This window comes from Mustela lutreola, chromosome 4, assembly GCF_030435805.1.
Source record: "Mustela lutreola isolate mMusLut2 chromosome 4, mMusLut2.pri, whole genome shotgun sequence".
Classification (NCBI taxonomy): Eukaryota; Metazoa; Chordata; class Mammalia; order Carnivora; family Mustelidae; genus Mustela; species Mustela lutreola.
The window spans coordinates 97,820,132-97,846,292 of record NC_081293.1 but is presented as its reverse complement, the minus strand read 5'-3'; the positions used below and the strand labels follow the sequence as shown (position 1 = coordinate 97,846,292).

The window sequence follows — 26,161 nt, the reverse complement described above, 5'->3', positions numbered from 1 at the left end:
AATCTTAAAATGTGGGGTGGGGGTGGGGGGTGGTTAAAGAACAAGAGGGGTGAATATCCAGGACAGGACCAAGTATTTTTATGGCAGGAAGCCTTTCAGGTAGACTGGCCAGATTCCACATAAGTCCATTCATATCAGGAAGTCTTTATCATTGTCTTAAGCCTAGAAATCAATGGCCATCAATCCCTGGAGAGTCTGAAACCTGAAACAACCATATTTCTTTAAGCACCTTTGCAAAAGTGCTTAATTTTCCATGAGAACTCACCGTTTTGACCTCGCTCCTTGAATTCAAGGAAAGGGTGGAAAGTCGAGTCCAATAAACGGATAACATTCAGGAACTTCAAACTTCATTATTTCTGATGGCAACCCAAAGCTTTTACCATTGTAAAATAAAGGGGGGGGGTGAGGTATTTTGCGTTCAAGTAGCTCTTTCAAAGAGGGGAATGAGAGCACGCAGCCTTCTTTACCCTGGTGAGAGCCTCATATTCTATATCTTGTGTCTTTGTTTTGAGTCCAGCCCCTGGTTGAGGGTCAGCTAAGGAAAGACAGAATGAGGTTCAAATTCTTTAATTAGTTTTGTCAGTGATTCTCTATGGTTGGCAATAAAAGAAATACTTTCTGGGAGATCAGGTTCTCCTCCTGGAACTTTGGATAGGATAAAGCCCTTGAAAGGCCAAGATCATTTTCAGCCCATTGTTCTAGCCTGTCTCTGAACTGAGCTTTTTGCTAAAGAGCTTTTGAGCCAAAATTTTTTATGTCATCTCCACAATCATGGCCCAGGGCACCGACAAGAATGTCTCTTCCAGATACTAACACACAGAGATCTGCCTGCCATTTTAGAAGGGCTTCATAAAACAGTGTACTCTGTGAGCCAGCCAATTAGGAGAAAAAGATTTTTTGTTTGAGAATATTGTGAATGAACACTGCAGTCTGGGATACACATTTCCTGGAATGCTCAGAAGCCAAGTCCTCCAAAGATAAAGTACTTACGAAAGGATGAGGGCAGCTCACGAAGGATGCTGAAACTCGTTTAGAAGTCAGTATTGGAGGGGAGGGGAAAAAAAACCTTTCATAGATTCGTCTTTGAGATGGCCATACCCTTTCACACAAGCAAGTTCTATTCTCTAGTCTCTACACAGGATCATTTAGGGCTGAGCATGTAGCAGTAACCTTAAAAATAAGTTATTATGGGGCACCTGGGTGGCTCAGTTGTGAAGTGTCTACCTTTGTCTCAGGTCATGATCCCAGGGTCCTGCGATCTAGCCCCCCATCCGGTTCCCTGCTGAGCCGGAAGCCTGCTTCTCCTTCTCCTGCTCCCCCTGCTTGTGTCCCTCTCTCACTGTGTCTCTTTCTGTCAAATAAATAAATAAAAATAAAATCTTCAAAAAAAAAATGTTACTGCATTGATATGGTCATGTGCCAAAACAGAAATTCTTCATATGAGATAGGATAAAAATATGATTTCAGCTCCATCTCAGAAACGGGACAGTGCAAACTCAGGCAGAATCCACAAAGGAGAAGTGACCATGTCTTTCCAGCTTATGGAGCAGCTGGAGCATGTCTAAAAGGGACCACACCCACTGCCTCCTCAGTGAGTCATCACCTTCCTCCTTCCTTGGGGAATACCAGCCTTAACTTCCTGACAGAGGACAGGGTTTTCTATGGAGGCACCTTTTTTCTCCCCTCTGTGTAAGGCATATACAGGAGGAGGAGGCTCCCTCCTCCTATAAAGGAGGGAGAAGGTATCAAATCTTATACTGATATCTAAATTCACAAATGTTTCTCTTGAGCAATCTCATTTTCCTCTACAGGTCTATATATCTAACCCAGATCACGTATCAGTTCAGAAAGAAACATTTGCTTTGTGAAGGTACCAAATTTCCTCCTTCGAACATGACTGTCAGAGAAGAAAATAATAATAATAATAATAATAATAATTCCTTGTGAGTATCACTTCTCTTATTTCAGATGTCAGAAAACTCTCAAAACCATCTTGCATCATGTTCATCAAATAAGAAATGCAAACATCACGACAGAAAAAAAGACCAAAGAGAGAACATAGAAGGTAGGCATTTGTTTGCCATTCTTTGAGCAAATGCTCATCTATATCTGTTTAGTACATTTTGTACTAAAATTCAGGGCCACGTCCACTGATGTCATCCAATAGCGCAATATTTCGGAAGCTTTCTTCCTAGTACAAGGAAGCAGCCACTTGCCTTAATGGGGAGAATATTAAGATATAAATAATTTCTTTTCACGCTACACACATAGTCTGTAGAATACTCGACTGTATGGTGACTTTTCCGTACTATCATCTGGCTCTCAATTCAACAACAGGGCAAATGTTCCCAGAGAGCAGTGGGGATGGGAGTTGCTCCTCATCAATGGCTCCTGATGGCTGTCCTCCATACCCTGCCTGTGGGCACCTTGTTATATCTGACCCAGTGGCATTTGTGACTTTGCCCACAATGTCACCCATTGCTGATATTTGCACCTCAGACTGACCAGTTGGCTCCCGACACCCCAGTTCTTCAGCAGAGTTTGAAGTTTCTGTGCTGGGTCTTTAAATTATTTCTCCTGCCTGCCCTGCTTAGGATTGCTTGAAAAATAGCAAATAAAAACAATAAGCCTGTCTTAACTTTGCCAAAAATAAAAATTGCCCGGGACTTTTCAGAAGCCACATTCAATTTGTGAATAAATGAAATGGATCTTCTGGACCAACCATGACAATAAGCACTGGCCTACATGTTCAGGGCCTGCAAGAAGTTGAGGCCCTGGGCCTAATGAGAAGCAGTCGGCGAATCTAATTAGAATCAGACAGAAGGCCTAATGAGACATTTAACATGCTCTGCCTCTCCCTTCTTTTTTGTTCCGTTTTCATGGGAATCTGTGTTTGGGGAGCTCAGTTGCACTGGCTACAAGCAGATACATATGGCCTTAGTGGGGCAATCCAGGAAACAATACCAAGACTTGAACATGGCCGGGGTTAGGAAGGGTGGAACTTGGAAAATGTACCCAAGGGCCATGATAATGTGGTGAGGTGGGTTTTTAGTTTACTTACATTTTAATTACATCTGTGCCCTTTTCAGAATACTATGTAGTCATAGAGCTATTGCTGATGATACAATAAACAGGCAGAGATTTCCATCACATTACATCACTGCTCTGAGGGAAACAAAGATAAGGAAAGTATGCTGTGCTGTTCTGTGGCTGACTGCTGCCATTCAGAAAGAAACGAATGGAATGTAGGTGCTGCCCCAACGAGGATACCTGGCATAGTCGCCTTCTGAGGCAACGTTCCTTGAACACTAGGTGTTTTCATTTGTTGCCCTTGGATGGAGCTGCCCACGAGAGAGATAGCTATCAAATTATAGGTTGGGCTGGGTCGAAGCTGGGGGCAGGAACACAGACCTTACTTAGTTACAGCACTGTATCTCAATTACCTGTGCAGGAGGCACGAAAAGGAAAGATGTGTACGTCCATGCCCACTGTTTGAGATTTCGTCTGACCTATGGATTTAACAGTCTTGGAGCATAGCCTGATTTAGAGAAAGTAGGCAAGATTCCTGTCTTATTTAGCATGCAAGCATAAGAAATTTGCATTGGCTTTTGTTGCTGGCCTATCAAATAACAGTTTCTTTGGATATACATACTCTTTATTTGCTTGCCCAGATGGATGCTTTAAATGCAACTCTCCCCTTCTCTGTCCATTTATTTATTTATGACAACTCTTCGTTTTGGTTGTCAAGGTCCCGCTTCTGCTTGCCCACCTGTATCTGAATTAAAGACCCAAAGGTGAATGGAACAGGCTTGCTCTTTAGTGGCGCCACCTAGTGGTCTACCTTGGCAACACAGCTCTTGCCCGTCAAATCTGATCTGATCTGATTACCAGGTTGGTAGGGGAAGGATAGAGCAGGAGTGCACCAACATTTTAAGTTCCCGGTGCTAATCTCAGAATTCACACATGTCAGCTTTTTTAAACTTTACAAAATTTCTATGAAGTAAATTTCTAAATGCTGTTATTCCTATTAGCTAAAATTCACTGAATGATTCCTATGGGCAGAACACTGAGCTAGATGCTTTGTATATCATTGGCTTGTTTTTCTTAGTAATAATGCTATGAAGTGCAAAGTATGTGGTCCTTTGAGCCTAACTGCTAGGATCTGTAATGTGCTCTAGCCACTGCTTACTGTGTGACCTTGAACAAGGAAACTGTGCCACAGTTTCCTTATTTATGATAGCACATACATCATAAAGTAAGCACTTGTAAAGTGCTTTAAAAAGTATCTGACACATCTGTATCTTTGGGGTAAATACCCAGGAGTGCAATTGCAGGGTCATAGGGAAGCTCTATTTTTAATTTCTTGAGGAATCTCCACAGTATTCTCCAAAGTGGCTGCACCAACTTGCATTCCCACCAACAGTGTAAGAGGTTCCCCTTTCTCCACATCCTCTCTAACACATGTTGTTTCCTGTCTTGCTAATTTTGGCCATTCTAACTGGTGTACGGTGGTATCTCAATGTGGTTTTAATTTAAATCTCCTTGATGGCTAGTGATGATGAACATTTTTTCATGTGTCTGATAGCCATTTGTATGTCTTCGTTGCAGAAGTGTCTGTTCATATCTTCTGCCCATTTTTTGATATGATTGTCTGTTTTGTGTGTGTTGAGTTTGAGGAGTTCTTTATAGATCCTGGATATCAACCTTTTGTCTTTACTGTCATTTGCAAATATCTTCTCCCATTCCATGGGTCGCCTCTTTGTTTTGTTGACTGTTTCCTTTGCTGTGCTGAAGCTTTTGATTTTGATGAAGTCCCAAAAGTTCATTTTTGCTTTTGTTTCCTTTGCCTTTGGAGACATATCTTGAAAGAAGTTGCTGTGACTGATATCAAAGAGGTTACTGCCTATGTTCTCCTCTAGGATTCTGATAGATTCATGTTTCATGTTGAGGTCTTTTATCCATTTCGAGTTTATCTTTGTGTATGGTGTAAGAGAATGATTGAGTTTCATTCTTCTACATATAGCTGTCCAGTTTTCCCATCACCATTTATTGGAGAGACTGTCTTTTTTCCACTGTATATTTTTTCCTGTTTTGTCGAAGATTATTTGACCATAGAGCTGAGGGTCCATAGGTATATAGCAGCAATGGCCACGGCCGCCAAATTGTGGAAAGAACCAAGATGCCCTTCAACGGATGAATGGATAAGGAAGATGTGGTCCATATATACTATGGAGTATTATGCCTCCATCAGAAAGGATGAATACCCAACCTTTGTAGCAACATGGACGGGACTGGAAGAGATTATGCTGAGTGAAATAAGTCAAGCAGAGAGAGTCAATTATCATATGGTTTCACTTATTTGTGGAGCATAACAAATAACATGGAGGACATGAGGAGATGGAGAGGAGAAGGGAGTTGAGGGAAATTGGAAGGGGAGGTGAAACATGAGAGACTATGGACTCTGAAAAACAACCTGAGGGTCTTGAAGGGGTGGGGGTGGGAGGTTGGGGGAACAAGGTGGTGGGTATTAGGGAGGGCACGTATTGAATGGAGAAGTGGGTGTGGTGCAAAAGCAATGAATACTGTTACGCTGAAAAGAAATTTTAAAAAATGACTATTAAAAGTTATTTTAAAAAAAGAAAGGAGGAGTTATAATAGTTTTATTGGTAATAATTAAATATCTTCACTTTTGAACTGCTAATCTTGATCATTTGATAATAGAGAATGAAGCAATATTTTTAAAAAAGTATCTGACACAAAGTAAGCATTCAATATATGCTAGCTAGTATTATTATTAATAATAGAAGGCTTGGGTCCTGTCCCATTGCAGCTAAACACTGGTAGACAAAAACCCCATTATACAGACTGGTCTCAAATTTCATGTCCGAAATCTGAAATAGACACCCAATAGTACCAGGCAGCTCTATAAGTATCTCCCTTTCATGTTCACTTTTAAACTCCCCAAACAACTATTTTCTACCCGTTTATCTTCATATTTTCTACACCAAGGCTCTTCTTACCTTCAGCTGTTACCTTATTATTGAGGTAACAATTATGGAGAAAACACACAAGTAGGTAGGAGCTTTTTCATCTCTCCTTCACCATATTTGCTGACCACCAGTTCTCTGCCCTCTGCCTTTTGCTAAGAGATGAAGTTCCCATTCTCATCAAATGGTAAGTGTTCCAATTACACACCTGGATCTCATGCCCTCTTGTCTTTTCAAAGACTTGGCTCCAGTCTTTGCTAAATCATCACATTCTCCCTTTCTACTAGATCACTACCATCAGCATCCAAACAGGCAACCTTAAAATAATCCCACCTTGAGGCTACACTCCCTCCAATTAGTATTCCTTTCTCTGCTTCCCACTGTTCTAGGTAGAATGAAGAAAATCATATCCCAATAAGTCCTCTATTTCTACCACTGTGTCTGTCTTTGTGAAAGTCACCCATGACCTCTATGCCACCACCAAATCTATTGGCAGCCTCTCTCTGCTCTCTTTACTTCTCAGCAAGGTTTAATTCATCTTTGCTGAGTTGCTGTGACACCACACTCTCCTGCTTTCCCTCTTCCCTTGTCTCCTCTTGTTGACCTTTAAAGTGCCCACTCAAATGTGCCATCCTACCCCTCTTTTGTTCTGTGTGTCTTTAATTCAGAAAATTCATCTATCCCCACCACTTTAAATCTACCTATATAAAAATTAAAAAGAGATACCCCTTAGCCCTGGTCTTTTCCTGAAACTCCAGACTCCAATACCTACTCTTGACTTAGCATTTCCATGTGGATATATAATAGGCACCTCAAACTGCCACAACAATAATTTTGATAACATACTCAAACATATTTCTATTTCAGTTTTTTTCTTCTTAGTATGTAGCATGACTGTTCACCTCGTTGGTCCTGTCAGAAGTCCTAGAGTCGGTGATGAGGAACCTTTGATACTTCTTTCCCTTCCCTAAACTTAAAAATATGTTTCACCTCTATCCATTACACTCCATGTGGATATTTCCCACTAGCAAGAGCCCCATCATTTCTCCCCTGGCCAAAATGTGTCTCCTGACTATCCTGATCCTATCTCCCACATCTAAATATAAATCAGATCACACTACATCTGTCCCTTAAATCCATCGATGGTTTCCTTTTTCATTGTAATTACATCCAATTTCTCACCTTAACAAAACACGATATAGTGTAGTGTCTTGAAGAAAAATAATCATGAAGTTTTCCTTAATTCTGAGTTTTCTCCACTATCTTTCCAACAAATTCATTTTTTTAACCTAAGCTAGCAGAGTCTAACTTAGTTATTTACAGTAGAATATCTGTCATTATATACCCTAAAGAAAATTATTCTGTTTAATGTCAGGCTCTTTGCAAGAAAATGTTTGGGAAATGGATAAATTAGGGACATATCAACCTGATTGCAAACTCCTTCCATCCAAAACCAATAGGTTGTGTGTGTGTGTGTGTGTGTGTGTGTGTGTGTGTGTATAATTAGAAATACATATGCACACACAAACATAGTGATACTTAATAAGAACTTGTTGAGTTGCTTTAAATTGACTTATAATTTTTCTGTGAACTCTGCCTGCTCCCAAATCTCAGAGACAAAACAAAGCACTCCTAAATTATCCTGGAAAGGAAAGAACTGGCAAAGTAAAACCCTTTGCTATAAGACTATTAGGAAGGAATCAAAGAAGATAAAAATGTTAGAAATGTATACCTGAATGTCCTATTATTGCCCTGATCCTGGAAGCTTTGCTCCCTAGAATAAATTTGGGAGCTTCAGGAAGCAAAAATAGCAGCTTTCTACTATTTGTATTTGGTTTTGTTTAACAAGCACTTATATATGACTAACTGGGTGCAAGGCACCACTCTAATTGCTTTATAATCACTGTCATATAACCTACAGTCTCCTCAATGAATATGAAGTATCAAATACTTTTGCTTAACCTCAGCTACCCTACCTTCTCAAGGTGGATGCTCTTCAAAGACCTAAAGAAATGTGAGCATAGAATTTTTGAATTTGTAACTCCAATGTAGCAGGTGTGAAATACCTGAAAAATGAAAAAAAAATAAAACAAGTTATATTGCCAAGGGTGGATATACTATTTAGTCTTCTCAATGGTGGTTGGTCTTCCTTCAGGAAAACATGAGGAATACTTTAAAAAGAAAAATAAATGAATAAAAACTGAGCAACAGGAGAGCTTGTCTTTCAGGCAGCCCCTTCATCCTGAAAGCTATTGCTGGGGAGGAAAAAACTTTTCTCCACTCTTTAATAATCTTCTGGTTGATCTGAGACTTAAATTGACATGAGACAGATTAACAGAAGAGAACCAGATGTAATTACACATGTAAAGGGAATCCATGTATATATGAGAGATTCCAAAGATAGTCAGGCAAAATGAGGTATATCTGTCATTCTGGACCAATGAGAAGGGGGTAGGGGTCCTGGGCTTCACAGAGAGGGGAGACAATTCATGGGAAGAATGGAAAGAATAAATGTTCAGTAAACAAATATTTGCTGAGCTACTCAGAAACATAGGACTTTTTATCAAACAGGCTTTGCTAGTTTCTTCCCTATCTCCCATACCTCATTCATATTAATACTCTAGTTATCTGTGGTGATAACTCCCTTCCTGGAATAGGTCCTCTATCTAAATTCTTTTTTTTTTTTTTAGGATTTTATTTATTTATTTGACAGAGATCACAAGTAGGCAGAGAGGCAGCAGAGAGGGGGGGGGGGGGGAAGCAGGCTCCCCACTGAGCAGAGCCTGACTCCGGGCTCGATCCCAGGACCCTGGGATCATGACTTGAGCTGAAGGCAGAGGATTTAACCCACTGAGCCACTCAGGTGCCCCTAAATTGTTTGTTTGTTTGTTTGTTTATTTGTTTTTGTTTTTGTTTTAATTTAATTTAATTTTTTTTTTCCAGTGTTCCAAAACTCATTGTGGACCACATCCAGTGCTCCCCTCTTTTAGGCAGTTACCAGGACAGGTAAAAACAAAAGCTTCTTAAGTCTTCTGGGTTTTGTTTGTTTGTTTGTTGTTTTTTTGTTTTTCAGAATTATCAGCCTGAAATAATCCACATGCCAAAGAGACACATTTTGGGATGGCAAATTTTGCTTCCCTGTAATGTTTTCCCACCTAGGTTTATGAAGGCCAATCCCCAGACTTTTTCCAAATAAGTTAAAAGTATGTTATTTCAGCAGGTCACAGCACAGGAATGCCTGTCCTCCTACATACTGTTTATACACAAGATATGTTACATTTGCATTGGGTATATATTTATATGTGCAAGTATCTAGCAAAGCTTAAATTAACTGTTAGAAAAACATAAATGTGATCCTTCTGTAGTTCTTTTTCCCCCCACAAATGGCTCTTATAGTGAAATTCCAGGTTGAAGTATCATTTGAAGCTGTGCTAAAGAGAGATCACCTAAGCTTTTGTGAAATCCACTATCATTAGGAGCACAATGGACAAGACTCACTCGAACCTGGGAGAAGCTAATGGAGAGAAAATTGTTGGAGGAGTTTCTAGAAGATGCCAATACTCAAGCTGTACCTGGATCAAATAAATAATCAGAATCTCTGGGATTGTACCTGGCTATCAGCTTTTCTGAAAGTTTCTAGGTGATGCTGATATGCAGCCAGAATTCATAAAAGAAACATTACTAACTGGGTACTAGGTCTACCTACCTCTCCAAATATGATGACCAGACCTTAGTGTCTGTAGGATGCTATCCAGTTGTTATCTCTTCCATATAATCATATTCCTCTCTGACTTTATTCTGAGACAATTTTTTAATTTCACAGTAATCATGTACTCAACTCACCAAACCTAACTTCAAAGTCATTGAGGAATCAAATCTTCATTGAAAAAGCTTCTTAGAACTGTAAAGAGGCCACTGAGAGTTCCAAGACTGGATCCTGAGCCCCTGCTCCTCCTCGCAGTACTGGTCCTATATAGAAGTAGTGGTCCTACTTCACCAAGACAACAGAGCAACATCACTAGAAGAAGAATAGTCTAAACCATTGCCAAGACAAGAAATAAAAGCAAGTCAAGGGGATCAACGGCAAGAGCTGATTTGAGGAGAAAGTGAAGCTTAATTGTGAAGGTAAGTGAAGCTAATCTCAAACTGATTTGAGGAGAAAGTGAAGTTAATAATTTCCATTGAACAAAGCCACCTTGAGTACTCATTGTGTTCTAAGTATTGGACCAAGCATTGTAGGTAATATCCTACCTTGTGGGATCTAAGAATTTAAGGAAGATATGTTATCAAATGATTTAAAAATTACATGGAAAGTTATGAGCAGAGTGAGAAAGGACATTTGTCCCAAACTGGTGTATTTGAGAAGATTTCTAAAACATATAACCTTACCCAAGTCTTGAGAAGTAAATGTTAGTGAAGCAAGTTAGGAATGCCTGGGAAGTGGGTAAGCAAGGGCAAAGGCACAAGCACCTTTGACACCGCAGAGGTGTGTGTGGAGGGTGGTGTTGGGTGGTTTATAAACGGTCTGGTATGACCAAAGATGAGAATGTGAGGCAGGAAAGAGCAAGGTCAGATTCGTATGGTAGATTCATCGTGTTGCCTGCAGTGTGGAGAATGGGTTTGAGAGTGGGTTTGGGATAGAGAATATGGCTGAGGAGGGTGAGTCAAAGATGACTGCAGTGGTCTAGGTGAGTGATGGTAGGGCCAGTGCCAGGGCAGTGGCAGTAGAGGTGGATATGAATGGGCAGGAAGTAAAATCAGCAGGACTCAAGACTGATTAGATGTGTGGGATGAGGGAGAGAGAGAGCTGACTATAAACAAAGAAAGTCGGATATTGTGAGAATGTCACCCTCAGGACACAGGGTTTGAAATATGTGGGGACAGACAGTTTAAGATAAAGATCATGAACCTCATGAGGATTTGGGGTGCCAGCTTTTAATAGAATATAAGCTGTGTGGTTCAGGTATGGCACAGCCTTGAGTTAAGTTGGATTGCACATCTGTAGAAAGTGCTATAGAAATACCTTGTCTGTCTTCTCCACCTTCATTCTGTATTTTACTTATCACATTGACAGTTGGGATTAGTACTTTCCTAATTCAATTGTTTTTGTAAATCCCCATTCATCTGATGATTGATTACAGGTGTCTATAAAGTAAGAAATGACAGAGTAAGCTTGGCCTCCCTTTGCTCCTTCCCTCAGTAACCAGAGGCCTGGAAAGTCTTGGGGCTGCCTCGGGAACAGTAACACACGCTAAATGAGGAGCTGAAGGAAGGTGAAACATTTAAATTAACCTTCAGTGGAAACCCCAACCCACTTGTTATGGTCATTGTTGGCACAAAAGGCCTCTTATGTTGGCTAAAATCCAGAAACACATAAATGGTAAAATAGCAGGACAGAAAGTTGGCATAGACCCTGTAGTGATTCCCTGTCCCACTGACTCCCCTGCCTTGGAATTCTGTCTAGACTTGGCTTCAAGGCACATTCTTTCAGCCTTTGGTAGGCAGAGGTGTCCGAGTTTTGCAATGTGTACATGATTTAAAAAGAACTAAGAACAGGCTCTCAACAAACCACTGCTTTCTAAAGGTCAAATCTCACTGCTCCAAGTATGACCGGGGAACACAAATATATTCCAGATCGCTCAGCCCACAGGTGCAGAAGCTTGCTGCAAATTTCATGTGCAGACTTGCGGGGTCCTTTCTCTGAGTCTCCAGATGCACATGGAATGTTTTATGTACAGGAAGACAGAGGCTACACAGGGACAGCTGGGTTTTGGAGAAAAAAGTATGGACATGTAGTTAATTCTACCACAAATCCCCATATTCAAGCCACCAACATAGGAAGGAGAAAGGAAGCATCCAGGGGGATTTCATCCACATACTCATTCCAAAAATTTTGAGTGCTTACTATAGGTCAAACATTTTCCAATGATATTTTCCTTCCTGTGACAAAATTTCTCACACTAGAGAAATGTGTTTCTTGCCACTCAGAAATCACAGTGCCATTCAGGGAGTTAGAACATTGGCATACCATTTGCCCTGATTTATGATATCACTAGGAAAGTGATCTGATGACTTTTCTTTTATCTAACTAACCTAGTCACTTTTCATAAATGCCCAGGGGAGAAAGATACCTTGAGAAGTGCATTTCACAAAAGAAGCCATCTCCCTGAAGGAGATTGAGAAATGTTTGATTTGAAATGCAATTGATCGTCCCTCTTGTGCTCAATGGCTGTACTGCCAGGAAGGTGTTGCCTTGGAGAGCCACAGGTTTTCAAATTCTCCACAAATAGAAATACAGAAAAATTTATCCGATGAGCATAGTGATGATGATTAAAGTAGGCTAATAAAAATATTGAAGGAGATAAGAAGAATGGGGGGAAGCATAAGAATAATCTAAAACTGTAAGGGAAGGGAAGGGTTCAGAGACATTGATATCACAGTGTCATTCTTTCAGAGATACTTATTGAGCCCCTATTATTTTCAGACTGTGCTACATGCTGAGTATACAATAGTAAACAAAGAAATCAAACTTTCATGAAACTACCATATAGTGTCAAAGAGAGATAACTGAAAAAAAATATATAGGTATATAGGATGCCAAGTGCTGAGATAAACAAGGAAGGAAGAGAGATGCAATGTGTTTATATGCATTGGGTGGGTATTAATTTTCTTAACAGGTGTCAGAGATAGACACACCTAGAAGAAAACATTTGAACAGAATCTAATGGCAAAATGGAAGAGTGATTCTTTGGACAGAGTTGATTCTTTGACTTGCTCATCTTCTCTATTCCCAGCCCAGTATCCTCAGTTTCATTACCTATAAGAATCATATTGTTCATGAAGTCTAAAACAACATCTGATTATTAGACCATGCAAACTAAGACACAAGAGTTTATAACCAGTCTGTTTTCTATGCTTTCCTCTGGCCAGGTCCCAGATCCTCTGCTATGTATGCCAGGTAGTTTCTGAGTTATTCGTGCTTCTTCCAAAAACATCAAGAAACCAATCCAGAGCATGTGCACCAATCTCCTCAGCATAAGAGTATGGTATTTGTTAATTCAGATCAAGGAGTTAGAAAAGAATATTCGGGAGTTGGAAGGCTTCCAGAATGTATATAACTGTTCGGTGGAGGTGAAGTATGGATACTTTCTCTGTTCTTTTCCCTCCTTACATTGGATTCTTGGGGTATTCTCATTCTACTATCAACAACATGGAAAAAACTGACCCCATCCTCTTATTCAAATGTGCTTTATTAAAGCAGTAAGAGCTCTTTAGCTTCAAGCTAAATGCACACTACACACCTCCAAGGGGCCACCTAAGTCCATCATTTGGAGTCTTGCTTTGGCTGGCTCTGTCCTGACCTTGGAGGCAAGGATGACTAGCCATGTACCAGCATGGTACATGATAGGTTTCCTGAGCAGCTTGTGCACCTTTCTCTATTTTTTACCCCTTCCTTGGGTATATTTAGGTCCCACCTAATGGGTTTTTTAAGTCTGAGCCATAATTTTACAGTTGGACAATTGGGTAGCTAAGTTGCCTTAGAACTCATGTCCCTATAATTCTTCAGAACTATATAATGTTCTTTTTGTTTTTCAAAGTTCTTCCATCTATTTTCTTACTTGTTCCTCATGGTAGGGTTGTTAGAAAGCTTGTGCTATTTGATACCTCCATTTTACGGGTGAAAAATATAAATCTCAGGGAGATTTGTAGCTTGTCCAAGTTTGTAGCTTGAGTAGCTTGTCCAAGAATCTAAGCAGGTAACTTCAGACCTCTGGAGGTAATTAGTTCTTCTGAGTCTGAATCTATTGCTCTTCAATTATGTCTCAAGTGTGCAGAATCCTGATACTGGATTCTGGCCACATGTAAAATTCTTGCCGATGGGATGCCTTCTTACCTACCTTTTACCCAAAGTGTAATTTGATCTTACTGTACTCATGAAGGAAACTGCAGATGAAGCTGTTTCATGTGCAGTGAGATGTGAACATCCAACAATGGTGAATTGATGACACTGAGAATCTTTCATTTCCTACCTTCCCTCCGTAGAAGCCCTCCACCCATCTTTGGCCATGATTCCATGAGTGCTTTCTGACTTATGAGCTTAGCTCCGTTTGTAAAGGAGTTTCCAATTAAGTTACATAGGATAAACAGAGGTTATGGGGCATCCCCTTTGCCTGCCATAATAAAGCCTTTTCCTCTATGTAGTAACAAACAGAGCACACAGAATATTGAACACATCCAGAACTGACATTGAATGGATAGGAAAGAGGGCTTCTAGGGAATGCAAGTAAGGATAATGAGGTCCATCCTAATTTGTGTTCTGGAACTTTGCTTCCCAAATTGTCTGCAAACCAACTGATCAGTATCACCAAGAGGAAGGGGCTAGTTAGAAACACAGAAACTCAGGCCTCATCTTAGTCCTCTCAATGAATAGTCTGCATCTGAGCAAGATCCCCAGGGCCAGACTCCTAGTCACATCCCCTCTGTCTCCCTCTCTCGCTTTCTCCCCACTCCTCTGTATTGTTGTGTCTGGTGTTTCACAACACCCCAATCTCACAATACTCATGGTTCTTCAATATATTCCTTAAATTCTCACCAGTTGTAGTTATGGTTTTCCCTCCACCTTACTGGCACTGAAACTGAGGTTCAGAGAGTAAGAATGCCACGAAGTATTGCTGCATCTTATTATGACCAGAACTATTCTATACAAGTCCTCTGTGGCCCACTCTTTTGGGGGAAGGCTCTCCAGAACAGGGGAAAGGCAATTCTAACCCATCCTGGAGGCTCACAGAAGGGAGACTTCCTTGGGCAGTTCTGGGCTCCTCTCTATGGTCACAAAATGGCTATGGGGACTTTAAGCTTCACAATCCAAACATCATGCAGAAGAGAAAAAGGCTCTTCTGATCTGTCTACTTGTCCTGGCATCTGTTATTGGTCCAAGTTGTTTCACTCCTATTCTTGTACTGATCACAGGGGCTGAAGGTAGAAACTCTGACAAAGTTAAACCAATTTGGGTGTACTTCTAGATCTGTGAGTGGGGTCTTTACACCCAATCACATCGCTAAACAGGAGGAAGTAAATTATCTTTCCCTGCCCTCTGCACCCCATCCCACAATATCCAGGATACAAGAGGTGAAATGAGAAAGTATAGCTCAGAGGAAACAAACCTTTACACCTCTACAAAAGTTAAGACTGTGCTTAAGTTAAATGTAAGAAATACATTTATGGACAAGATCCTATAATAACTGGGAAAAAATGAAGTCACAAAACAAAATTTGCATTTTCTATGTCTTTTTAAAAAATTATTTCTCTGTAAAATAGGGTACATAAAAGAATGCTAGAAATAATAGGCTATGAGAGAATTTTATTCTTTTTTTTAAAGATTTTATTTATTTATTTATTTGGCAGAGAGAGACATAGCGAGAGGGGAAACACAAGTAGGAGGAATGGGAAAGGGAGAACAGGCTTTCCAAGAACAAGGAGCTCAATGTAGGGCTCAATCCCAGGACCCTGGGATCAAGACCTGACCTGAAGGCAGATGCTTAATGAGTGAGCCCTCCAGGTGGCCGGAGACTTTTACTCTTGATGCTTTTCTCAATATTTTGATTTATCTCTTCAACAAACATATATTACATAGACTACATACTTAAAACATAGTTTTAAACATAAACTTTTTTCTTTTAACATCATTATTATCCTAAATGTCAATATTCAGATTCTAAGATCTATTCAGCTCTACAGCATTAAGATGAATTTTGTTGAAACACCTCTTATTGGTATTATTATTTCAATAGCTCATGCCATTCTATAAGAGATCCCCTCTAGAAAAGTAGATCTTCCCTAAAAAAAGCAAAACACAGGGGATGTGTGGGGGGTTCAGTTGGTTGAGTGTGAGATTCTCAATTTCATCTCAGGTCGTGATCTTAGGGTCTAGGGATCAGGCTCCATGCTGCGAGGGTAACACCTCAGTTTCTCTCTCTGCCCCCCCCACTCATATATGAACACCCTGTCTCTCAAAGAATGAATGAATGAATGAATGAATGAACGAATAAGAAAAGTGAAATACAGAACTTAGTAGCACTAAAAGGAGAATCTTCTCATGGGTAGGGGTCATGAGGCAATAAGCCCACTTTCCTTTTCCTGGGGGTTGCCTCACCCACCATTCTGTGGCCTTTAATACTTCTGCACACATTCAAAATAATTATCTTCACCTTGTTACCCCTTTGCATAACTGCAAAACATGTTGGACTTTTTACAAATAAAATAAAATAATTTACTAATGAATGAGGAATTACACAAAATGAGTAAACTTAAAGTACAATGATTATATTGCAAATGTCATGATCTTTGAGGAATATAGATGGGAACTCACACAAAGGAAACCATCTAGAAACAAGAGGACTGCATCCTACCTCCTAGATCCATCCCCACTTTATCCAAAATTCCTTTTCTCATTTTTTAATTGAAATATTATTGACATACATTTGTTTCATGTGTATAGCATAGTGATTCAACAGTTGTGTACATTGCAGACTAATCACCACAATAAATCTAGTAACCGTCATCATACAAAGTTAATGCAATGCTGCTGATTGTAATTCCCATTATGTCTGTTATATCCCCAAGACTTAATTATTTTATAAATGGAAGTTTGTACTCCTTGATCCCCTTCACCCATTTCACACACCCCAACCACCCTCCTTTTTGGCAAGCCTGTGTTTTATTTGCTTTGTTTCTTATATTCCATTTATAAGTGAAATTATGTAATATTTATTTTTCTCTAATTTATTTCACTTAGCATAATACCAGTGGATATAGCTTGACTTCTATAGAAAGAGATCCATCTATGTTTTTCAAATTAGTGTTTTTGTTTTCTGTGGATAGGTATCCAGAAGTAAAATTGCTGGATCATGAGGTAGTTCTATTTTTAATTTTTTTGAGAAGCCTCCATAATGTTTTCCATACAGGTTGCACCAATTTACATTCCTATAAAAGTGCACAAGTCTCCCTTTTTTCTAAATCCACACCAACAATTTTCTTATCTTTTTTATATTAGGCATTCTGACAGGTGTTAGGTGATACCTCATTGTAGTTTTGATTTGTGTTTCCTTGATAGTAATGACGTTGAACATCTTTTCAAATGCCTGTGGGCCATCTGTGTGTCTTCTTGGGGAAACTCCCTGACTGTGTCCATTTTTAAATCAGATTTTTTTTTCATTGAGTCATATGAGTTCTTTATATATTTTGGATATTGACCCTTTATCTGATATATGATATGAAAATATATTCTTCCATTCAGTATCTTGCCTTTTTATTTTGTTGGTCTTTTCCTTTACTATGGAGAACTTTTTAGTTTGATGAATCCCATGTGTTTATTTTGCCCTTTTGTTTGCTTTGTGGACCTTAGCTTTGGAGTCAGAGAAAAGAAAACAATTCTAATGCTTCTGTGAAGGAATTTACTACCTATGTCTTTTAGGAGTTTTATGATTTCATGTCTTACATTCAAGTCTTTAATTCATTTTGAGATAATTTTTGTATATGTAGTTTTCATTAAATACATGACTTATGGCCAGTTTCATTCTTTTGCATGTGGCTGTCAAATACCATTTATTTAAGATACTGTCTTTTCCCCACTGTATATTCTTGCCTGCTTTGTCAAATATTAATTAATCAAATAAGCGTGGGTTTATTTCTGGGCTCTCTGTTGTGTTCCATTAATCTATGTGTTTATTTTTGTACCAGTACCATACTGTTTTGATCACAATAGCTTTGTAATATATCTTGAAATCTGTGACTGTGATACCTCCAACTTTGTTCTCTCTCAAGATTGCTTTCAGCATTTGGGGTCTTTGTGGTTCTAAACAAATTTTTGGATTATTTGTTCTAGTTCTGGGATAAATATTATTGGTATTTTCATAGGGATTGAGTTTAATCTTTAGACTGCTATAAGCAGTATGGACATTTCATCTTCATTAATTCTTCCAACCGATGAGCCTGGTACATCTGTTCATTTGTTTGTATCCTCTTCAGTTTCTTTTATCAGTGTTTTGTAGTTTGCAGAATACAGGTCTTTCACCTCTGTAGTTAAGTTTATTCCTAAATATTTTATTCTTTTTGGTGCAATTGTAAATGGCATTGTTTTCTTAATTTTTCCTTCTGCTACTTCATTATTAATGTATATAAATGCAACAGATTTCTGTATATTAACTTTGTATGGTGCAGCTTTACTGGATTCACTATTACTTCTAATAGTTTTTTGGAGGACTCTTTAGGGTTTTCTATGCATAGTATCATGTCCTCTGAAAATTCTGAGAGTTTTACTTCTTCCTTACTACTTTGGATGTCTTTTATTTCTTTTTCTTGTCTGATTGTTGTAGCTAAGACTTCTAGTACTATGCTGAGTGAAAGTGGCGAGAATGGACATCTTTATCTTGTTTCTGATCTTAGAGGAAGTGTGGTCAGTTTTTCACCATTGAATATGATTACCTACAAATTTATTATATATGTCCTTTATTATGTTGAAGTATGTTGCCTCTAAAGTCACTTTGTTGAGAGTTTTCATCATTAATGGATGACAAATTCTGTCAAATATTTTTTCTCCATCTTACTGAGATGATCATATAATTTCTATCCTTTATTTTATTAATGATGTTATCACATTGATTTGTGATGTTGAACCATACCTGCATCCCTGGAATAAATTCCACTTGATCTTGGTGAATGACCCTTTTAATGTACTGTTGAATGCTGTTTGTTAATATTTTGATGAGGATTTTTGCATCTATGTTCATCAGGGATATTGAATTGTAGCTTTCTTTTTTTGTCATGTCTTTTTCTGGTTTAGGTATCAGGGTATTGCTGGCCTTGTAGAATGTGTTTGGCAGCTTTCTTTTCTCTCATATTTTTTGGAATAGTTTGAGAAAAATTGGTATTAACTCTTTTCTAAATGTTTCATAGAATTCACCTATGAATCTCACTGATTCTGAACTTTTATTTCTTGGAGGTTTTTTGTTTACTAATTCAATTTCATCACTAGTAATTAGTCGGTTCAGTTTTTAAATTTTATCTTGATTCAGTTTTTGAAGATTGTATGTTTCTAAGAATTAATCCACTTTTTTTCTTTTTTCTTTTTCTTTTTTTTTTTTTATTTTTCCAGTGTTCCAAGATTCACTGTTTATACACCACACGCAGTGCTCCATGCAGTACATGCCCTCCTTAATACCCACCACCAGGCTCACCTAACACCCACTCCCCTCCCCTCCCCTCCAAAACCCTCAGTTTGTTTCTCAGAGTGCATAGCCTCTCATGGTTCATCTCCTCCTCCAATTTTCCGATTCCATTTTTTTTCTAAATTGTCCATAAGCATATTATAGTTTGTAGTAATGTCTTACGATCCTTGGTTCTGTGGTGTTGATTATTACTTCTCCTCTTTCATTTCTAATTTTATTTATTAGGGTTCTCTCTTTTTCTTAATGAGTCTGGCAAAAGTTTTATGAGTTTTGCTTATCTTTAAAAACAAAAAACAAAAAACAGCTCTTGGGACACCTGGGTGGCTAGTTGGTTGATAATCCAACTCTTTTTTTTTTTTTTTTTAAGATTTTATTTATTTGATCAAGAGAGAGAGAGCACAAGCAGGGGGAGTAGCATGCAGAGGGAGAGCAAGAAGCAGGCTCTCTGCTGAGCAAGAAACCCAGTGTGGTACTCCATCTCAGGGACCCTGGGACCATGACCTGAGCCAAAGGCAGGCACTTAAATGACCAAACCACCCAGGTGCCCCAGCTGCCCAACTCATAATTTTAGCTCAGGTCATGACCTCAGGGTTGTAAGACTGAGCCCCATACTGGGCTCCACACACAGTGGGGAGTGTACTTGGAATTCTCTCTCTCCCTCTCCCCTCCCCACTGTGCTCTCTCTCTCTCTCTCTCTCTCTCACTAGCTCTCTCAAATAAATAAATCTTAAAAAAAAAAAAAAAAAGCCAGCTCTTGGTTTTATTGATCTTTTCTACTATTTTATCAGTCTCTATTTTTTGGTCTGATCTTTATTTTCTACCTTCTACTAACTTTAGGCTTTGTTTTTTTTTTGTTGTTGTTTTTTATTTATTTTTCTAGGTTCTTCAGAGATAGGGTTAGATTGTTTGAGATTTTTCTTACTTCTTGAGGCCTATACTGCTATAAATTTTCCTTCTTAGAGCTGCTTTGGCTGTATCTCAAAAATTTTGGATTGTGGTGTTTCTATTTTCATTTGTCTTAATGTATTTTTTTAAATTTACTCTTTGATTTCTTCATTGATCCATTGGTTGTTTAGTAGCATGTTGTTTAGCCTTCATGTCTTTTTGTTTTTGTTTTTGTTTTCAGGTTTTCTTGTAATTGACTTCTAGTTTCATACCCTTATGGTTGGAAAAGATGTTTGGTATTATTTCAATCTTCTTAAATTTATTGAGACTCATTTTGTGGCCTGACATGTGATTTATCCTGGAGAATACTTGGAAAGAATGTGTATTCTGTTGTTTTCAGATGGAATGTTCTGTGTGTGTCTAAGTTCATCCAGTCTAATGTGTTGTTCAAAGACACTGTTTCCATATTGATTTTCTGCCTGGATGCTTCTATACATTGAGACAAGTAGGGAGTTATATTCTTCTACTATTATTGCATTAGTGTCAACTCCTTTGTGACAGATATTAAACATTTGTTAATATTTCTTTTATGGATTTAGGTGCTGCAATCTTAGGTGCATAGGTATTTATAATTTTTATATCCTTTTCTGGAATGATATCTTTATCATTTTGTAATGCCCTCCGTGTCTCTATAACTGTCTTTGTTTTAAAATCTATTTTGTCTGATATAAGTATTGCTACCCCAACTTTATTTTCATTTTCTTTTGTATGGAATATTTTTTTTCCATTCTTTTACTTTCAGTTTGCATGTATATTTAGGTTTGAGATGAGTGTCTTCAGACAATATATAGATGGGTTTATTTTTTGTTTCTACTCTATCACCCCATTTTTTTTTATTAAAACATTTAGACTGTTTACATTTACGGTAATTATTGATAGGTATGTACTTATTGCCACTTTGTTAATTGTTTTCTGGTTGTTTTTTGTTTCTTCTCTTTTCTCTTTGCTTGTGATTGTTAACTTTCTTTATTAAAGGTTTTTGGTTTGTGGTTACCATGAGATTTATATATAACATCCTAAATATACAGCAGCATATATTAAGTTAATGACACTTAAATTTGAACATATTTTAAAAGAACTTCATTTGAACTCCCCCTTTCATGTTTTATATATATGTTTTCATATTTTACATCTCTTTATTTTGGAGTCCCTTTAATTTTTTATATATGTTGATTTTACTATTTTTGTCTTTTAACCTTTATATGAGTTTTTTAAGTATTTGCTCTACTGCATTTATCATATGCTTGCTTTACTCATAAAATTGTTTCCCTTCAAAATTTCTTGCTGCTAATTTTGTCCTGGTCCATTAAAAGAAATTCCTCTCAATTTTTTTGTAAGACTCGTTTAGTAGTGATGAATTCCTTTGACCTCTGTTTGTCTGGGAAACTCTTTATTTCTCCTTTAATTCTGAATGACACCTTACTGGGCAGAGTACTCTTAGTTGGAAATATTTTTCTTTTAGTACTTTGAGTATGTTATACCACTTTCTTCTGGCCTGCAGTTTCTGGTTGAAAAATCTGCTGAGAGTGCTATAGTGTTGCCCTTGTATGTAATAATTTTGTTTCCCTCTCTCTCTCTTTCTTACTCCCTTTAAGAATCTCTCTTTATCATTAACTTATGACATTTTAATAATAATGTGCCTTGGTGTGGGTCTCTGGATTTCCTGGACCAGTATTTCTGTTTCCTTCCCCTGATTAATGAAGTTTTCAGTCCATATTTGTTCAGATAAATTTCCTGCATATTTCTCACTCTTCTGGAACCCCTATCATGGGAATGTTATTCTACTTGATGTTGTCCTATAGGTCTTTTAAGGTATTTTCTGTTTTTTTTTTTTTTTTGTACACATTTATTTTTATTGTAACAAAGCAACTTGTACACTTTTTTATTATTATTAAATTTATTTATTTATTTTCAGAAAAACAGTATTCATTATTTTTTCACCACACCCAGTGCTCCATGCAATCCATGCCCTCTATAATACCCACCACCTGGTACCCCAACCTCCCACCCCCCCGCCACTTCAAACCCCTCAGATTGTTTTTCAGAGTCCATAGTCTCTCATGATTCACCTCCCCTTCCAACTTCCCCCAACTCTCTTCTCCTCTCTAACACACCTTGTCCTCCATGATATTTGTTATGCTCCACAAATAAGTGAAACCATATGATAATTGACTCTCTCTGCTTGACTTATTTCACTCAGCATAATCTCTTCCAGTCCCGTCCATGTTGCTACAAAAGTTGGGTATTCATCCTTTCTGATGGAGGCATAATACTCCATAGTGTATATGGAACACATCTTCCTTATCCATTCGTCCATTGAAGGGCATCTTGGTTCTTTCCATAGTTTGGCAACCATGGCCATTGCTGCTATAAACATTGGGGTACAGATGGCCCTTCTTTTCATGACATCTGTATCTTTGGGGTAAATACCCAGGAGTGCAATACAGGGTCATAGGGAAGTTCTATTTTTAATTTCTTGAGGAATCTCCACACTGTTCTCCAAGGAGGCTGCACCAACTTGCATTCCCACCAACAGTGGAAGAGGGCTCCCCTTTCACAACATTTTCTCCCACACATGTTGTTTCCTGTTTTGTTAATTTTGGCCATTCTAACTGGTGTAAGGTGATATCTCAATGTGGTTTTAATTTGAGTCTCCCTGAGGGCTAGTGATGATGAACATTTTTTCATGTGTCTGATAGCCATTTGTATGTCTTGATTGGAGAAGTGTCTGTTCATATCTTCTTCCCATTTTTTGATATGTTTGCCTGTTTTGTGTATGTTGAGTTTGAGGAGTTCATTATAGATCCTGGATATCAACCTTTTGTCTGTACTGTCATTTGCAATATCTTCTCCCATTCCATGGGTTGCCTCTTTGTTTTGTTGACTGTTTCCTTTGCTGTGAAGAAGCTTTTGATTTTGACGAAGTCCCAAAAGTTTATTTTTGCTTTTGTTTCCTTTGCCTTTGGAGACATATCTTGAAAGAAGTTGCTGTGGCTGATATCAGAGAGATTACTGCCTATGTTCTCCTCTAGTAGTATGAAGGATTCCTTTCTCATGTTGAGGTTTTTTATCCATTTTGAGTTTATCTTTGTGTACGGTGTAAGAGAATGGTTGAGTTTCGTTCTTCTACATATAGCTGTCCAGTTTTCCCAGCACCATTTATTGAAGAGACTGTCTTTTTTCCACTGTATATTTTTTCCTGTTTTGTCAAAGATTAATTGACCATAGAGTTGAGGGTCCATATCTGGGCTCTCTACTCTGTTCCACTGGTCTATGTGTCTGTTTATGCCAGTACCATGCTGTCTTGGTGATCACAGCTTTGTAATAAAGCTTGAAATCAGGTAATGTGATGCCCCCAGCTTTATTTTTGTTTTTCAACATTTCCTTAGCGATTTGGGGTCTTTTCTGATTCCATACAAATTTTTGGATTATTTGCTCCAGCTCTTTGAAGAATACTGGTGGAATTTTGATCGGAATAGCATTAAAAGTATAGATTGCTCCAGGCAGTATAGACATTTTAACAATGTTTATTCTTCCAATCCAAGAGCATGGTATGGTCTTCCATCTTTTTGTGTCTTCTTCAATTTCTTTCAAGAGTGTTCTGTAGTTCCTCGAGTACAGATCCTTTACCTCTTAGGTTTATTCCCAGGGATCTTATGGTTCTTGGTGCTATAGTAAATGGAATCGATTCTCTAATTTCCCTTTCTGTATTTTCATTATTAGTGTATAAGAAAGCCACTGATTTCTGTACACTGACTTGTATACTTTTAACGTTTAAAACTGAGCATCATCTTTCCTTTCCAGTGAAACAAAAAGAAAATTTAAAAATAAACAGGAACAAAATTACAATAGAGAATGTCGATTCCAAATAAGATCCTGCAAGTTCTGCTGATTCTCCCATCGAGTGGCAGGGCTCAAGTCATCATTAGGAGAGATTTTTATTTTAAACGTGTCATCTTAAACTTCAAGGATGTCTGTTAAACATCACAATTAAACATGCCAAAGGAGAAGTCATGTTGTCAAAATTCCCGCTTAACCCACCCAAACATCTCAAACCCACCCTTTGCTGACCTTCTATAACCCCATTTTTTAAAGTTTTTTTTAAACAAGAGAAAGTAGACATGTTGGTAAATGCTAACTGTCCATATTCACATAGAGACACAGTGTAATCTCTGAGCCCAATATACAGAGAAAGGAGGAAAAAAGCTAGAATTCTATGCACTACTACACAGGGGCCTAGCACCCTCCCACTTCCAGCAGAGCTAAGGGAGCAGAAGGTTTTTCTTTTTTCCCACAGAGCACGGTGGTGTTGATTCCATAAAGTTTTTGTTTTTTTTTTTTTTTTTTGAGACAGGAAGGGACAAAAATGAATTTGGAACAAAAAGGGGTAGAGATTCTTTTCCCACTGTATTCTGCTCAAGGTCTTTCCCCCCAAAATAAGCTGAGAACCATGGTATAAAAGGAGAGAAAAAGGAGACTTCAAAAAACAGGGCAAATGAGCACGAGAGGAGAAAAGAAAAAGAAAAAGGAAAAAAAAAGACAGCAACTTGCTCCCAGGGACTGAAGAAAATTTACAAAGGAAGGTTAGAATCCATCAGTGTTCCATTAGTCATCCTCTCCTTCATCCTACTCTCCTTACTCCCCCCATCATCATCTTCATCTTCTTCACCTTCATCCTCATCTCCTTCATCAATATCTTCCAATCCTTCTTCTTCATCATCATCATCATCATCCTCTTCTCCTTCCCCTTCTTCGTCATCCATATCGGGAACCAAGTAGTACTGTAATGGATTTGGCCAAATATCATCTTTGATGACCTCTCCTAACTCATCTGCACCTGCATCAGAATGGTCAGTAAACCAGGTGAAGAAGCTCTCTGGCTCCTCATGCTGTCTCTTTCTGCTGGCTTTAATCTGTTTGACTTGAACGTTTCGTCAAATCCTTTCCAGATTTCCATTTTATTTCAGTGGACTTTGAAGATGGATCACCATTCTCATTCAGATGAAATTCTTTGGAGAGAACTTTATTTTTGAAGTAAGGGTTTTCATCAAAATAAAAATCTATTCTGTAACCTGATTTAATATCTTCAAATTCTGTCACTTCAACTCTTGTCAAATAATGCAGCGCCTCTTCATCCTTCTCCCCAAGCAGTGCAGACACTTGTGGATGGTTGACAAATGTTGTTACCCAAAAATTGGGGATTTTGGCGATCAATTCCGACCTCTTCTGAAAAAATGGTTGGCGGGGTTTGTTATATTTTTGTTCTACTTTCAAAATCTCCTCACTGGCTTGTTCATTAAGTCTGTCTATTTCATTTTGTACTTCATCAATATGTTCAATTGCTTCTTGCTGTTCTTTTTCTCTTTTATGCAAGTGCTGAAATGTTGACGTCTGCCCTGGCTTGGGGGCAGGAGGCTGTCTCGGTTTCTTCGTTTGAGGCGGGAGTGAAGACTGGCGTTTGGGGGCCATGCTGTGAGGAAACTCCAGGAAACTGGGAGAGAGGCACGTCTAGAAGCTCTGATTGCTCTTAAGGTATTTTCTTTAAACTTTATTTTCGTTTTCTTCTTTGTCTGGATGAGTTCCATTGCTTCATCTTCCAGCTCACTGATTTGTTCTTCTGTTTCTTCCAATTTGCTGGTGAACCCTTCTAGTAAATTTTTCAGTTCAGATATTATATTCTTCAGCTCTGTCAGTTCTGTTTTGTACTTTCTTATATTTTCAATCTCTTTTTTGAAATTCTCACTATGTTCATTCATTCTTCTCCCTAGTTTGATGAGCATCTTTTTGACCATTACTTTGAAGTCTTTTTGGTAAATTACTTATCTCCATATCATTAGAGTCTTTTTCTGAGGCTTTGTTGGTCTTTTGTTTGGAACATATTCCTCTGTCTTCTCTATTTGCCCGATTCTGTGTTTGTTTCTCTGTATTATGTGAAAAAGCTGTCTCTCCGAATATTGAAGGAATGGCCTTATATAAGAGATGACCCATGGGGCCCAGGATCAC

The 26,161-nt window shown here is 38.3% G+C and overlaps 1 pseudogene; it reads right to left on the bottom strand.

Annotated features, from left to right (window-relative positions):
* Positions 1-24,668: 24,668 nt before the first annotated feature.
* On the bottom strand, positions 24,669-25,711 carry LOC131830354 (protein SET-like; annotated as a pseudogene).
* Positions 25,712-26,161: the final 450 nt, after the last annotated feature.